This window comes from Carcharodon carcharias, chromosome 20, assembly GCF_017639515.1.
Source record: "Carcharodon carcharias isolate sCarCar2 chromosome 20, sCarCar2.pri, whole genome shotgun sequence".
NCBI classification, from domain to species: domain Eukaryota; kingdom Metazoa; phylum Chordata; class Chondrichthyes; order Lamniformes; family Lamnidae; genus Carcharodon; species Carcharodon carcharias.
Genome location: NC_054486.1, coordinates 43,346,328 through 43,364,135, shown reverse-complemented (window position 1 = coordinate 43,364,135; position 17,808 = coordinate 43,346,328). Strand labels below are relative to the sequence as shown.

Here is a 17,808-nt window from a genome sequence, read left to right as displayed (position 1 = left end):
TTGTTCAGTATCATTGGTTGATTAGCCTGTCAATCGGATGGTTCTGTACCAGATTGGCGACTCTAGACACTGACCATCCAAAATGACAGGCTAGTTGGCCAATAAACCCCTGCTTCTTAGCGGCACGGGCCCCAGTGATAGCCCCAGTATGCACCCCACTCTCCCGGGCCCTGCCCCCCATGTAATCCTTACTGGACTCACTAACTAAATTATGCATTGCACATCAACCTCAGTTCACCAGTATTTGATTGACGTAAATAAAAGGAGCGTAAGATCTTAGTATCCCTTTCTTCTCATACCATTTGTTCCTTTAAACACTGATGCAGCACAACTGACAGAGGCTTCAACCCAATGCTGGCTGTGAACATTATCTTGCTGATCAATATTCCACCAAGTGAATGGTGCCTTTCAACCTGAACAATTGACCTGAGATATGGCCCACAATGGAGAAGGACAGAAAGCTGGATCTACATACTAAATTCACAACTAATCAAATTTGGCCTAGAGTCTAAACTCTGCAGTCCCCCACACAGCAATAATCACAGCCTTGGACACTACACCTTCCTCACTGAGAAGCAATTTCAGTTCTATTGTTAACTCTCTCTCTCTCTCTCTTTCCCCCACTATGTAGCAAGCATGATCATGTAATTTATTTGCTCTCTCCTTTCTAAAGTAAAATAGACCCAAGACTCCATGTCCTCACACAGCAGCAATTTCAGTCTTGCTTTAATGAAGCTGAGGTAATCGCTTCCCCTGGAAAAACTCAGCAGGTCTGGCAGCATCGGCGGAGAAGAACACAGTTGACGTTCTGAGTCCTCATGACCCTTCAACAGAAGTGCTCTGTTGAAGGGTCATGAGGACTCGAAACGTCAACTGTGCTCTTCTCCGCCGATGCTGCCAGACCTGCTGAGTTTTTCCAGATATTTCTGTTTCTGTTTTTGTTTTGGATTTCCAGCATCCACAGTTTTTTGTTTTTATAATCGCTTCCCCTGCCTGACTGAGCATTATATCTGATCCTGTGGAAGCAAAGTCCAATCCAGCACAAACCTGTCCCTCCCCTTTGTGCCCTCTAGCTGCTGTGTGGAAGGCAATGAGCTTGCCTCGAATCGTACCATTCATCCCCCCCCCCAATTAAATAAATTTCTGGCCCTGCTGAAAATTTGTTGATGCCCCCACTTCCCACTCCCAAGGTGGTTTTCTTGCCTTAGCTCCCTACATTTCCCAACTTCTTCTATCCCTTCATTTTTTCCATTCCCTCTGTGTTCCTCCCTCCTTCCCAGTCCCTGGTCTATTTACATTCCACAACATACCTGTTCTTTTCACTCCCTTACCTCTCTGCCTCTTTGCTTGCCTTGCCTGTCTTCTCCCCATCTCTTGCCTGTATTTAGTCATTCCTGGCTCTCAAATCATGTTGAGCTGAATATTGCACTTAATTTTAACTCATCCTGTACATCATTACAGGTAATCAACTAGACCAGTGTTGCCCAATGGGATTTTGATTGTTGCCAAACTTGATGTGATCAGGTCACCATGTTTGCCACTTGGTACAAAATATGAATAAAACAAGCTGTCAAACTTTTGAAAATAATTTCAGGTTTTAAACTGTCAGCAATCAATCAGCATTTGTTAATGTCTTGTCAAATTAAATTTGTTAATTACATTGTTAAGGTTACGAGAAACAGGTAGTGGGCATTAATTGGGCAGATATAAATAGGGATAGCTGGAACACTGGGTTGTATGGAAGGAGAGCTGTGAGACTGTACAAGTCAATAAACTTTCTCAATAAAGCAAAGCTGTGTGTCTTGGTTTCTGTTCCACCAACCAGCTTGATCCTATTAACAGTATTGTGTAGCTTTAAAAATGAACAGCATCAAGTTACCACATGTCTGTAGCCGAATCACTACATCTGGTGAATGGTGAGCACATTGGACAACAATGAACTGGTTAAGTAAAAGAAATACAAACTTGTTCAGGTGAACCTGCCTCTTAACTATTATTAAACAAGCATTCACAAGTAATGCACTCAGAACAACTGACCAATTAGGAGGAAAGTACCCCTCATGTTTTTTAAAATGTGCTGATATCAAGCTGTGTGACCAGTTTACAAATACATAAACAGTACCATTTAAAAATATCTAGCACAAATGCATTTCAATGTGCGCAAGTATGATGTAATGCATAATGGAAGAGAAAACAGCAATCACACATATATATTGTAAAGAAATTAGCTTGTTTTATTTGGAGAAAACAAACTGAAGACACCCAGCATCTAGGTTTTGAAAATGTTGGGCAGCAGAAATGATGTAGCTACAAGTTGGTTATTTACTGTGATTGAAAGTATAGAAACATAGCCTTTATTCTCTCTGTCTTTTAAGTTCTACTCCATTCAACTAAAGAATGGTGTGTCGACTCTGGAGGCCTAACAAAATAATTTCAAAAAGCCTTGTTTCACCATGCCATTACTTGTTGAAACAAGCGGATTTTCTTAAACAAACAGCATTTTAAAATTTCATCATCCTCCTCGATATTGATTGTTACAGATTTGAAATGTTGATGTTTCTGAATATGTTCCAGTGAAAAATCTAATGCAATTGTCATATCCTAATTCAAGTATAAATATACTATCCAGCAAACATACATCACCTGTAATATAGTAAAAGTCTTTCAAAGAGTATGCAATATTCGTTAGTGTCAGATTTACTTTCTGTAACACATCCCCATTACAGTTTATTGGTAGGACTCCTGATGTTATATAAAGTTGATTCACTGAATCACCATAAGTATGGCTATGGGTAATGCACTTGTATTTTAACATTTCTATTCATACTATGGGTAGAAACATGAAATACCTTTAATTTAAATATTCAAAAATGATATTGAAAAATGTGACGTGCTTAGAAATAGTTATAAATGGTACCTAGCTATGTTTTTCCAAATTATCTAAAAATCCACTGATGACAATAGAGAATTCTTTTCTGTTTAAAATAATGATTCATTTTAGATTTCCCATAAAGTAATGAAAGTAGTTCTATAAAAATGATTTGGTTGGGAATATCATAGAGATTAAAATAAACAGCATATTATTTACAACGTAACCACATGTTTTATGATTCCTCCCAAATAAATAATAATAAGCTGGGTGAAATACACAGCAGTAATTCACATGGAAGCTTCTCTGACATAAGTCACATCGTTAAATAATTTCTGTGGACGTCAATTTTCAAGGCTGAAATCACATGCAATAGTCAACAGAATGTTAACTGTTGGTTATACCCTGAAAATTTTCATTGATTTTTCCCAAAAATATTTATGGTCACCAAAACAAGAATCAGTTCTTTAATGGTATCCCATAGCAATGAAATCATTGTATTTTTCCAATAGCTGTTTTCAATTGTTATTAAGTTTACTCAACCACTATTTCTGCTTTAAAGAGCCTACCAGTGTGATTCTAATGAATACTAGTAGATTCTCATGGTGTGTAATTCAGAGAGCATGCTACTTTATCATTTTAGAGGTGTTTATACCATTTGGGTGATAACAGCCAGTGCTTTAAAGATTGAATTACATGACTGTCACTTATTCTGTAAAATCTGTGAAGTGAGTGGCCTTTATATTTCTGTGGCAGGATCCTTTGATCTGGCATCATTGTATAAGTGGGGAACCTGAAGTTTGGCAGATCTGTATAAACTGATTCTGAGTTGAATTGTAATGAATCATGCAATGCGGGGGAACACTAACTGCTGGGTTCCTGGAGCTGAATTTTTTGCCTGTCGGGCGGGCGGGCCCGATCCAATCTCTGGTGGGCGGGGAGCCAATCCCCGCTGGAGAAGCGGGCCCTGTCGCCATTTTAAGTGGACGGGCCAATTAAGGGCTATGTGCTTCCAGTGCGGGCGGGGGGGATTCCCCAAATGCGAGAGTGCACTCTTTTGCACACACGCACAAAAGAGCACACATCTCCCTGAGGCAAAGAGCTGCCTCAGGGAGATCGCTGAAAGGTTTTCAAACATTAAAAATGGAAAAATAAAAAAAATCATTAACATGTCCCCCTCATATAACAATGTCACACGAGATGGGACATGTTAATAAATTGCACCAAAATAATTCAAGGTCCTTTAATTGTTTTAATTATCCTGTCAATGGCCATTGACAGGTTGGCAGGCAGACAGCTGATTGCGCTGTGCCCCCGCCCTCTGAAGATTTAAATAGGGCGGGATGACGTCGGGGATTCCCCCTGACGTCATCCTGCGTCATTTTCGCGTCAGCGAGCAGGCCCCACCGACGGAAAAATTCAGCACCTGGTGTTTATTAACAGTTTAGGAATTTGAGGGTCTGGGCCTCACAGCTTGGTTCGGGCAGGGTGGGGAGTGGTGAAATCCCATGCTTAGCAACACACCTTTGAGACTTTCTAATAAATCACCAAAAAAATCCAATTTAGTGTTTTGTCATTGTTACCTGGAATGTGTGTCTAAAGATCTACATTTGCCTGTGTCACCCCTCTCTCTCTCTTCATTCCTTCAGTTATAAGAAAATATATACTCTAATTGCTATCTACAAAAAGTATTTCAGGCTTCTGTTTTTATATGATAAATAATTAAATGAAAAAATGCTCTATGATAGCATTTAGTAATTACAATATTTACATTTTTTAACTTTTAACGGAACATCAAAATCCAAGCAATCCTTTTGTAAAAGCAAATGTAGATCTTTAGATACACATCCCAGGTAACAATGACAAACACTAAATTGGATTTTTTTAGCGATTTATTAGAAAGTCACAAAGGTGTGTTGCTAAGCAGGGGATTTTACCACTCAGCCACCACCCCCCCGCCCTCATCACTTATCACTCATGCAGAATCTGTTTAAAACACATTTCAATTTAATCTATGATCCAGATATAGATTTGAATTATAGAAATTTACCACAGCATTTTAAAAAGAGGCAAATATTATTCTGAAAAGAAATACATGCCCAACTTGTAGCCTCAATACATTTGTTGACGACAAAGGATGCAGAAGGAACCAGTTCTCTCCTTTTTTATGATAATGGTTTTAGTCATCAAAATGCACCTCAAGATAATCCAAGAATTTGGATCGACCTGATTACTAGCAAAATGGGAGTATAATTGAAATATTCTATTGCTCAGTGAAAAGGATCTTAAACCAGATACATGAGCAGAAGCTTGAGGTGAAGGCCCAAAAATACACTTGAATGGTTTCAAACATCCTGCATCTAACATAGTGCCATAATCTGAAGCAGCCAAGAAATATTTCATTAATTAATAGAATTTTATTAACACTATATAATCTCTCTCTCTCTCTCTCTCTCTCTCTCTGTAGGTACCATGCCCTAATAGGGTGCAGGCACCCATAGATTTCCATGTGTTGGTCTATGGTTATGCTTGGCAAGGTGCTGCAATTGTTTGCCCTGGCCTTCCACAGGTTCTGGCTGACCAGGAGACTCTCCCGCTCTTAATACCTGCAACAGGCATACCCACATCCACTAACATTTACTCCCTCCACCACCGACACACAGTAGCAGTAATATGTACCATCTACAAGATGCACTGCAGGAATTCACCAAGGCTCCTTTAACAGCACCTTCCAAATCCAGACCACTACCATCTAGAAGTGCAAGGGCAGCATATAGATGGGAACACGACCACCTGGAAATTCTCCTCCAAGTCACTCACCATCCTAACTTGGAAATATATCGCCTTTCCTTCACCGTCCCTGGGTTAAAATCCTGGAACTCCCTTCTTAACAGCACTGTGGGTGTGCCCACGACAGTTCAAGAAGGCAGCTCACCACCACCAAGGGCAACTACGGATGGGCAATAAATCCTGCCCCAGCCAAATAAGCCTACATCCTGTGAATGAATAAAAATAAAGGAAGGTTTTGCAGGTTGATAGTCAACCTGTTTGGCCACATTATGAACACAGCTTCTGTGGCCATCAAGTGGGACTCAGGCCCGGAACTTCTGGCTCAGAGGTAGGGGCACTATCATTGCACCACAAGATACCCCATTACTAAATGATAATGATCTTTAAATGAAGAGATTGTATATGATACAACTTTATAAACTCTGGACATTTTTACATAATGAACAATGATTCGTATTGTTTTCATGAATAAACCAATGTTACTGCAGCCGTAGACATGAATCTGAATGTTATGTTGCTCCAGGGTAAAGGATATCACTGAATGGGTGCAAGGCCAGAGGTTGTTGTCCATGGCTGAACCATAGGTAGGAAAAAGTTTGAGATCCTATAGACAGAATTTCAGGAGTTAGGAAAAAGGTTTTAAAAAGGATCTTAAAGGTGGCAATCTCTGGATTACTTCCAGTGACATATGTTTGTGAGTGCACAATCAGGAAGGTAGTGCAGGTCAAAGAAGTGGTACAGGAATAATGGCTTCAAATTCCTGGGGCACTTGGACCAGTTCTGGGCAGAAGGGACATCTACAAGCCAAACAATGTCTTTGTGAGGAGATTAACTTGTGTTGTGGGGAAGATTTAAACTAATTTAGCACTCAAGGGACTGTGGTAACCTGAACACATAATTTGCTAAGGGATAGAAGACAGAGAGTAGTGAAGGAAGAGAACAGGTGTTTTTCTAACTGTACTGAAATATGCAGCGGGGTTACCTAGGCACATTGCTTTCGAGAACACTTCTGAAGTTTGGGGATTATGTATAACTTGGCAATATAGTAAGTAGTTAGCAGGACTGTTGAAATGGATAGTCATATGATAGATGCAATTTAAGAGCATAGGAAATAGGAGCAAGACTTAGTTATTCTGCCCAAGCCTGCTCTGTCATTCAACTAGATTATGGCTAACCTTCCACTTCAATGCCATTTTCTCACATAAACCTGATATCTTTAATATCTAGAAATCAATGGACCTCTGTCTTGAACATACTCACTTACTGAGCCTCTACAGCCCTCTGGGGTTGAGAATATCAAAGATTCAACCCCCTCTGAGTGAAGAAATTCCTCCTCATCTCAGTCCTAAGTGGTCTACCCCTTATTCTAAGACTGTGTGGCTTAGGTCTAGATCCCTCAGCCAGGGGAAGCATCCTTCCTGAATCTACCCTGTTGAGCCCTGCAAGAATCTTGTATGCTTTAATGAGATCACCTCTCATTCTTCTAAACTCTAGGGGATATATGCCCAGTCTCCTCAATATCTCCTCACAGGATAATCTTGCCACCACAGGGATCAGTCTGGTGAACATTCATTACACTGCCTCTATGGCAAGTATATCCTTTCTTAGGTAAGGAGACCAAAACTCTACACAGTACTCCTGGTCCAGTCTCACCAAGGCTCTATCCAATGCAGCAAAACTTCTTTACTTCTGTACTCAAATCTTCTTGCAATAAAACCAACCTATCATTTGCCTTCCTAATTGCTTGCTGCACCTGCACGTTAGCTTTCAGTGGCTTATGAACAAGGACACCAAGATCCTGTGGACATCAAAACCTCCCAATCTTTCAACATTTAAGAAATACAATGCATTTCTGTTCTTCCTACTGAAGTGGACAACTTCATATTTTTCCACATTATATTCCATCTGCCATCTTCTTGCACAGTTAGCTTATCTAAATCCCCTTGAAGCCTCTTTGCATCCTCCTTGCAACTCACATTCTCACCTAGTTTTGTGTCATCAGCAAACTTAGAAATGTTGCATTTGGTCCCCACATCCAAATCATTGATATAGATTGTGAATAGCAGAGGTCCCAAACATTGATCTTTGTGCTATCCCATTAGTAACAGACTGCCAACTTGAGAATAACCTGTTTATCCCTACTTGATGTTTCTGTCTAAATTGAACAGCTAAACTTATATTTATAAGTTTATATATATAAGTATATATACCTTTCACATAAAGCATCCCAAAGCGCTTCGCACATAAAACAAAGTAGAACAGTGAGTCACATAAGGAGATATTAGGCTAGAGGGCCAAAAGCTCATTCAAAGTGGTAGGTTTTAAGGAGCATCTTAAAGGAGAAAAGTGAGATATAGAGAGAGGTGTAGGGAGGGAAACCAGAAATTGAGACTTAGGCAGCTAAAGCCACGGCCACCAATGGTGGAGCAATTAAAATTGGGGATGTACAAGATGCCAGAATTTGAGGAGCACAGATGTCTCAGAGGGTTGTGAAGCTAGGGGAGACACATAGGTAATGAATCATGGAATCACAGAATTGTTACAGCACAGAAAGAGGCCATTTGGCCAGTCGGAAGGAGCAATTTACCTGGTGCCACTCTCCTAACCTTCTTCTTGTAGCCCTGCGCATTTTTCCTTTTCAGATAATAATCCAATTCCCTCTTGAATGCCTCAACTGCACCAGCCTCCACCACACACTCAGGCAATGCATTCCAGGTCCTAATCACTCACTGTGTGACAAGTTTTGTCCTCATGTTTCTATTGCTTCTTTTGACAATTACCTTAAATCTGCATCCTCTGGTTGTCAATCCTTCCACCAATGGGAACAATTTTCCCTCATCTACTCTGTCCAGACCCCTCATGATTTTGAATACCTCAGTCAAATCTCCTCTCAACCTGCTCTTCTCCAAAGAAAACAGTCCAAACTTCTCCAATCTATCCACGTAACTGAAGTTCCTCATTCCTGGAACCATTTCCGTTAAACTTTCACAAATGCCTTCACATCTTTCCTAAAGTATGACGCTAAGAACTGAACACAGTACTCCAGTTGAAGTCAAACCAGTGTTCTAAACAAGTTCAGTGCCAATTCCTTGCTTTTGTACTCTATGACCCTATTATAAAGCCTAGGATTTTGTATGCTTTATGAGCTGTGCTCTCAACCTGTCCTGCCACCTTCAATGACTTATGTACATATACATCCAGGTCCCCCTGCTCCTGCACCCCCTTTAGAAATGAATCTTTTCACACTTCTTTGCATTGATTTTCATCTGCTACTTGTCCGCCAATTCCACCAACCTATGTCTTTTAGAAAGTATACACTAGCCTCCCTGCAGTTCACAATGCTTCCAAGTTTCATATCATTGCAAAATTTGAAATTGTGCCCTGTACACCGAGGTCAAGATCATTAACATAAATCAGGAACAGCAAGAGTCCTATCACCGACTCCTGGGGAAGTCCATGACAAACCCTCCTCCAGTCAGAAAAACATCATTAACCACTACACTCTGTTTCCTGTCACTCAGCCAATTTCATATCTATGTTGCTACTGTCCCTTTTATTCCATGAACTATGACTTTGCTTACAAATACGTTGTGTGGTACTTTATCAAATGCTTTTTTGGAAGTCCATGTACACCAACAGCATTGCCATCATCAACCCTCTCTATTACCTCATCAAAAAACTCTAGCAAGTTATTAAACAGAAATTGCCCTGAACAAATCTGTGCTCGCTTTCTGTAATTAATGCTCATTTGCCAAATGACTGTTAATTTTGTCATAAATTATTGTTTCTAGAAGCTTCCTCATCACCAACGTTCAAGTGACTGGCATAGGTTTACCTTTATACCTCTTTTTGAAAAAGGATACATTTTCAATTCTAGTCCTCTGACACCACCCTTGAGTCTAAGGAAGAAATGAAAATTATGGCCAATAACTCCACAATTTCCACTTCTCTCAATATCCTTTAATGTGTCTCATCCAGTCCTGATGCATTATCAATTTTAATTACAGCCAACCTATACAATATCTCCTCCTTTTCATTTTAAACCCTTCAATGTCTGAACTACCTCCTTTTTCACTATGATCTGTGTAGTTTCTTCTTCCTTGGTAAAGACAGATGCAGAATATTCTTTTAATACCACATCTATGCCCTCTGCCTCCATATATGAATCCCTGCTTGGTCCTTAAATTGGCCCCACTCCTCCTTTTACCATTTATATGCACATGGAAGACTTTTGGATTCCCTTTTATATTAGCTGCCAGTCTCTTTCCATACCCTCTCTTTGATTCTCTTTTTGCTTTTTCACTTTCCCTCTGAACCTTCCATATTCAGCCCAGTACCTTGTTGTATTATCCACATCTGCCATAAGCACACTTTTTCTTTTTCATCCTAATCTCGATCTCTTTTGTCATCCAGGGAGCTCTGGACTAGCTCACCCTACCTTTCCCCTTTATAAGAATATTCCTTGACTGTGCCTGAACTATCTCTTCTTTAAAGGCAGCCCATTGTTCCGTTACCATTTTGTCTGCCAACCTTTGATTCCAATTAATATGGCCCAAATTCATTCTTAACCCATTGAAATTAGCTTTCCCCAGTTAATTATTCTTACTCTGGATTGTTCCTTGTTCTTTTCCTTGGCCAACTTAAACTTTATCATAAAGGCAAAATACTGCGGATGCTGGAAATCTAAAACAAAAACAACAATGCTGGAAAAACTTAGCAGGTCTGACAGCATCTGTGGAGAGAAAGAGTTAACCTTTCGAGTCCATACGACTTTTTTGCAGAACTTAAGGGAAGTAGAAATGTGGTGAAATATATGCTGATTAAGATAGGTGGAACTAGTGAAGCTGGATAGAAGGTCAGTGATCAAGAGTCATATGAACTCGAAATGTTAACGCTAAACTTTATCATACTATTCCCTAACTGCTCTCTTACTGACACTTGATCCACCTGGCCCACCTCATTTCCAAGAATCAGATCTAGTGGTGCCTCCTTTCTTGCTGGACTGGAAACCTACTGCTGTAGAAAAATTTCCTGAACACACACTATGAACTCTTGCCCCACTCTTCCTTTTACACTACTATCAAGCCAATCTACATTTGGATAATTAAAGTCCCCTATAATTCTTGCACCTTTCCGTAATTTCCTTACAAATTTGTTCCTGTACATCTTTCCCACTAGTGAGTAGTCTATAAACTACACTGAGCAATGCAGTAGCACCTTTTTGGTTCCTAAGTTCTAGTCAAACAGATTCTGTCCTTGACCCCTCTGGCACCCAATCAGCCCCTAATCTCTATCCGGTATTGCAATGTTCATTTTAATCAATCCTATAACCCCTCCACTTTCCTTCATTCTCTCCTGAACATCTTGTACCCAGGAATATTTAATATGCAGCCCTGCCCTTCTTTGAGCCAGGTCTCTGTTATAGCCACAACATCATATTTCCACATGGCAATCTGCGCCTGTAAATCACCACACTCCATGCATTCACATACATGCACAGTGACCCTAATGCAGATTTTATTACTTTCTCATTTATTCTGAACCCACTCTAGTGCTATCTGTCTCTCCTAGTTTTCTGTGCACCATGGTATCCCTTTCTGATATTACCTCCTAGCTCCCACATCCCTGTCCAGTTAGTTTAAATCCTCTCCAATAGCATTATCAAATCTCTCCACAGGAACTCAGTCCTGGCTCTGTTCAGGTGCAAATGTCCAGCCCAAACAGGTCCCATCTCCCCCAAAGCCAGTCCCAATGTCCCAGTAATCTAAAGCCCTTCCTCCAGCACCATTTTTCTAACCATGCATTCATCTGTTTTACTGTCCAATTTCTGAACTTACTTGCACATGGTACTGGAGTAGCCTGGAGATTACTACATTTGAGTTCTGCTTGCTAATTTCCTACCCACTCCTTAAATTCTGACTGCAAAATGATATCCCTTTTTCCACCCATGTCATTGGTACCAATGTGGACCATGATTGCTCACTGTTCATCCTCCCCATCATGGTTCAGTGATATCTTTTGACACTGGAACCAGTGAGGCAACACACTATCCTGGATTCACATTTGCAGCCACAGAAATGCCTGTCTATTCCCTTATCAAATCCACTATCACTAATGTCCTTCCAGTCTTCTTTGTACACCCCTGCACAGCTGAGCCACCCTTCATATCAGAGACTTTGCGCTCTCTACACTTCCAGGTGCACCATTGCGCTCATCAGTATTCAGAACTAAATACTGGTTAGAGAGTGAAATGCACTTGGGAGTCTTCGGCACTGCCTGTTTGTTTCTTCTTGGCTGTCTGGTTGTCACTGTTCCCTCTCTCCATGAATACTCTTAAGCTGCAGGGTGATCACATTTATCAATGTACTATCTACGAAGCTCTGAACTTCATGGATGCACCACAGTGATGCCAGCTGCTGCTCAATCTCTGAAACCCAGAGCTCAAACTGCTGCAACTAATGATTCTTCTTGCACATATAGTTATCCAGGATATGAGAAGCGTTCTTGAGTTCATATATAGTACAGAATGTGCACTCTAGAGGTCGGAGCAGCCCTGCCATTCCTTTATTCATTAGTTAGGACTACATTCCTCTATCCATCACTTACTACTATTACTAAATGCTGCTACTGCTAATAAACCTTACTAATATAATAAACCTTACTAATATTAATAACCCTTACTAATTCTAATAAGATTACTACTTAAAAATAAAAGACTCATCAGCCATTCACCTCCCTTCTGTTGGTGTCATATTACTACAAGGGAAGCCAACTGAATGTTTTAATTAAACTTTTGACATTTTTTTTATCCCCCAGCTGCTTAGGCTCACTCCCTAGCTTTGGAGAAAGGAAAAAAACAGCAGCAGTACTCACCAGCCAATCAACTCACAGCTTTCCCATGATGTCACTGTTTGATTTTTGTTTCCACTTTTTTTCAAACTCTGCCACACCCCAAGTCCACAGCTGCTGCTGCCATGTTTCTACCGTGTTTGGTCCTAATCATGGGCTTCAATTTATCTTCTCCCTGGAGTTTTTGATTCCTCCCAGGTCTGCTGCTGCTGCTGTCAAATCTCTTGCCAGATAACTGCTAGGTCCCGGTCATGGGCCTCAAGTTATCTATTTCCTGGAGGTTTTGGTTCCTCCCAGGTTCTCTACTGCTGTTGTCATCTCTCTCAGAATTATAAAATCAAGGTGTTGCTTGATCAGGTACCAATGTAGGTCAGCGAGCACAGGGGTGGAGAGGGGAAGGGAACTTGATGTGAGTTAAGACACGGGCAGCTGAGCTTTGAACTTAAGTTTACAGAGGATAGAATGTGGGAGTGCATTGGAATAGTTGAGTCTAGAGGGAATGAAAACACAAATATGGTTTTCAGCAGCAGATGAGCTGAGACGGGCAAAATCGGACGATGTTAAAGATGTGGAAAATAGTAGGGGATTTCAACTTCACCAATATTAATTGGGATAGTCTTAGTATGAAAGGCTTAGAGGGGGCAAAATTGTTGAAGTGCATCCAGGAGAGCTTTTTGAGCCAGCAAGTCAAAAGACCTACAAGAGAAGGGGCGGTACGGGACCTAATCTTAGGGAATGAAGCAGGGCAAGTGGTACAAGTGTCAGTGGGGGAGCATTTCGGGGATAGTGACCATAACTCTGCAAGATTTAAGGTAGTTATGGAAAAGGACAAAGATGGACCAGAAATAAAGATCCTGAATTGGCGGAAGGCCGATTTCAATATGATAAGACAGGATCTGGCCAAAGTGGACTGGGAGCAGCTACTTGTAGGAAAGTCCACATCAGACCAGTGGGAGTCATTCAAAAAGGAAATAGTGAGAGTTCAGGGTCAACATGTTCTCATAAAGGTGAAGGATAGGACCAACAAGTCCCGGGAACGCTGGATATCAAGGGATATAGAGGATTGGATAAGGAAAAAATAGGAGGCTTATGGCAGATACAGAAGGCTGAAAACAGAGGAAGCCCTAGAGGATAATAGAAAGTGTAGAGGGGTACTTAAAAAAGTAATTAGGAGAGCGAAGAGGGAACATGAAAGAACACTGGTAGTCAAGATAAAGGAAAATCCCAACACATTTTATAAACATATTAATGGCAAGAGGATAACCAGGGAAAGAGTAGTGCCTATTAGGGACCAAAACGGCAATCTGTGTGTGGAGCCAGAGGATGTAAGTGAGGTTTTAAATGATTAGTTTTCATCTGTGTTCACTATGGAGAAGGACAATGTAGGTGTAGAAATCAGGGAAGGGGTCTGTGCTATACTTGAACAAATTAGCATTGAAAGGGAAGAGGTATTAGCGGCTTTAGCGGGCCTAAAATTGGATAAATCCCCAGGCCCAAATGAGATGTATCCCAAGCTGCTATGTGAGGCAAGGGAGGAGACTGCAGGGGCTCTGACACTAATTTTCAAATCCTCTCTGACCATAGGAGAGGTGCCAGAGGACTGGAAGACAGCAAATGTGATATCATTATTCAAGAAGGATAGTAGGGATAAACCAGGTAATTACAGGCCAGTGAGTCTAACATCAGTTGTTGGGAAACTGTTAGAAAAATTCTGAGGGACAGGATTAATCTCCATTTGGAGAGGCAGGGATTAATCAGGGATATTCAGCATGGCTTTGCCAGGGCTAGCTCATGTCTAACAAATTTGATTGAATTTTTTGAGAAGGTGACTTGTGTCACCTACATTGTGTAGATGAGGGTAATGCGGTTGATGTACTCTCCATGGACTTCAGTAAGGCTCTTGACAAGGTCCAGCAAGGGAGAATGGTCAAGAAAGTAACAGCCCATGGGATCCAGGGCAATTTGACAAATTGGATCCAAAAAACAAGCAAAGGTTGTTTTTTACGATTGGAAGCCTATGACGAGTGGTGTATACTGCATGGATTGGTGCTTGGACCTTTGCTGTTTGTAGTGTACATTAATGATTTAGACGTGAATATAGGAGATATGATCAGTAAGTTCTCAGAGGACACGAAAATTGGTGGTGCCATAAATAGTGAGGAGGAAAGCCTTAGATTACAGGATGATATAAATGGACTGGTAAAATGGGCAGAGCAGTGGCAAATGGAATTTAATCCTGAGAAGTGTGAGGTGATGCATTTTAGGAGGACCAACACAGCAACGGAATACACAATGAATGGTAGGTCCTAGGAAGGACAGAGGATCAGGGAGACCTTGGTGCACATGTCCACAGATCCCTGAAGGCGGCAGTACAGGTAGACAAGGTGGTTAAGCAGGCATATGGGATACTTGCCTTTATTAGGCGAGGCAGAGAATATAAGAGCAGGGAGGCTACGAGGGAGCTGTATAAAATGCTAGTTAGGCCACAGCTGGAGTGCTGTGTGCAATTCCAGTCACCACACTATAGGAAGGATGTGATTTCATTGGAGAGGGTGCAGAGGAGATTCACAAGGATGTTGCCTGGGCTGGAGCTTTTCAGCCATGAAGAGAAACTGGGTAGGCTAGGGTTGTTTTCCTTAGAGCAGAAAAGGCTGAGGGGGGACCTGATAGAGGTATACAAAATTATGAGGGGCATAGGTAGGATAGATAGGAAGAAACTTTTCCCCTTAGCAGAGGTGTCAATAGCCAGGGGGCATAGATTTAAGGTAAAGGGCAGGTAGTTTAGAGGGGTTTTGAGGAAGGATGTTTTCACCAAGGGTGGTTGGAATCTGGAACACACTACCTGAGGGGGTGGTAGAAGCAGGAACTCTCACAACATTTAAGAAGTATTTAGATGAGCACTTGAAATGTTATAGCATACAGGGCTACGGACTAAGTGCTGGAAAATGAAATTAGAATAGATTGATGCTTGATGGCTGACACAGACACGATGGCCCAAAGGGCCTGTTTCTATGCTGTATAACTCTACGACTCTATGAAATAAATAGTCTTAGTGATGTCATAATTATGAGTTCAGAAGCTCATCTTGGGGTCGAATGTGGCACCAAAGTTGTGAATGTATGAAATAAAAATTGGCAATCACTTCTAATAGAGCAATTACTAGATAGTTGAACAAATGTCTTCCTTTTTGAAGTGAAAACAAATCAAAACTTCAACAAAATATCAGAAAAACTACTTTTGAAACAATTTGATACTGACAAATTTGAAATAGTACAACTAAATGCTTTTCTATTATACTCTGATGCAAGAACATAAAGCCATTTTTTTGTTAAATCACTGTTTTCAATCTATTCAAACCATATATCTTGTCAACCGATGGTCAAGATTCTCGTTGATCTTACAGGTGAATGAATTGAGTTTCTGACAGCCAGCGTGTAAATACTGATAGCTTCTGTTATAGTACAAATGAAACAAGTAACACTACAGCAACATCAGTTAAGTTCTGATAATAAAGGCAATGGCCTGGATTTTCCGTGTCTACTAGCGTCGGGTGTGTTCGGTGGCGTGAGCGAACAATATTGCGAAAAGGTAAAAAATCGGTTTCACAACATCATGAAACCAGTTTGCAATCATCCGCTCAGCCTGTCGATGGCGGGCCACGTCCCTCGCCATCGGACATTGAGAACCTCATTGTAATACATCAGGATATCATTATAAGGCCAGCCCGATGGACTCTTCCCTCTGGGTTGTCCGCCCATGTCGGCGGGAAAACATGCCGGTGCAGAACAGTCTTGAGAACTGTGAGGTGCAGAAGTCGAGACTTACTGCTAGGGCCTTGCTCCTATCGCCGACATCCAAGGAGCAGATGCTGGAGCCCAACAGCAACGGGATCCTTGAGGAGTGTCCATGGCATGCTGGGTAGACTCTCATAGACGTGGCTCTGCTGCGAAGCTGTTCATGGAAGTTGGAAAGTCACTGTTGATGCTCACAACAGATGATGGTCGAGGGGCAGGTGCGGGAAAGGAAGAACTAGGATCAACTAGGAGAGGAGGTCTCATGGTTGTGAGGCTGGGAGGGGGGAATGAAGGTGTCGGGGGATTGCGGTTGGGTGGGGGGAATGAAGGTGTTGGGGGTGAGGTTGCGAAGGGGGGAATGAAGGTGTGGGGGGGTGAGATTGGAAGGGAAGAATCAAGATGTCGGGGGTGAGGTTGGGAGAGGGGAATGAAGGTGTTGGAGAATGAGGTTGGGGGGAATGAAGTGTTGGGGGTGAGATTGGAGGGGAATGGTGTCGGGGGTGAGGTTGGGAGGGGGAGGGTGTATGGGGGGAGGAGGGGGTAAGGAGAGAGAAGATGGCAATTGGGAAGGTAGGTGTAGGGTGGGTGAAATGTGTAAGGGAAGGAGCTCAGAGGGGGGAAGAAATGAGGAGAGGGGAGGGAGTCCAGGGGGAGGAAGGAGTGCAGAAAAGGGAGGGAGTACGGGGGTAGGGAGGAATGCGGAGAGGGGAGAGAGACCGGAGGAAGAAGGAGTGCAGAGAGGGGAGAGAGTACGGAGGGAGAAGAAGAAGTGCGGAGACAGGAGGCGGGGGGGGAGTCTGAGGGGAGTAAGGAGTGCGGAGTAAGGCTGGAGGAAGAGGTAAGGCTGGAGGAAGGAGTCGGGAGTGTGGAAGAACTAAGGGTAGTAGAATAAGTAAGGGTGTCTGAGGGAGTCTGGGTCTAAGCGGGCGAGGAGGGTATTCTGGATGGTGGGGTGGGAGAACTAATGTGGTGGGGGGAGGAAAGGAGTTCTGAGTGAGGAAGGAGTTCCGGGGGAAGGGGTCTGGAGGAGAGAAGGGGTTCCAGGGTGGGGGAGGGGTCCAGTGGGTGGGGCGTGGGTAAACGTGCAAGGGAGGCATCTGATGGGTCCGATGGGTCCATGGTTGCCTCCTGGGGATCGAACTAAGGGTTGGCGAGGTATAAAGGAATGGTGAGTATAAAGGCAGAGTGAGGCGGTGGGGTGAGAGAGTGAGGGTTTGACAGTAGTAGTAGGAGGATGGCGAGGGTGGTTGGTGGAGGCTCAGAGGCAGACACGGATCCTGGGGGTGGGAAGGAAGAAGTTGGGAAGGTAAATGTGGATGGGGCTGGGATTTTCAGGAAGGAAGGGAACATGTATGTTCACGTGGACATCCCTGAAGGAAAAGGGTTGTGGCTGGTAGGTTATTGAGGGGAAGTGGAAGGTGATGCCGGAATGGAAATGGGTGACTGGGGGAGGGGAAAAGATGTGGCAGTGCATGACAAATTGAATCCAGACCATGCTGTCCAAAT

The 17,808-nt window shown here is 42.3% G+C and overlaps 1 protein-coding gene across 1 annotated transcript in view; it reads right to left on the bottom strand.

Annotated features, from left to right (window-relative positions):
* Nucleotides 1–17,808, bottom strand: part of LOC121292274 (neuronal PAS domain-containing protein 3) — a 1,542,391-nt gene that overhangs the window by 1,146,877 nt on the left and 377,706 nt on the right. The gene's annotated exons all lie outside the window — the stretch shown is intronic.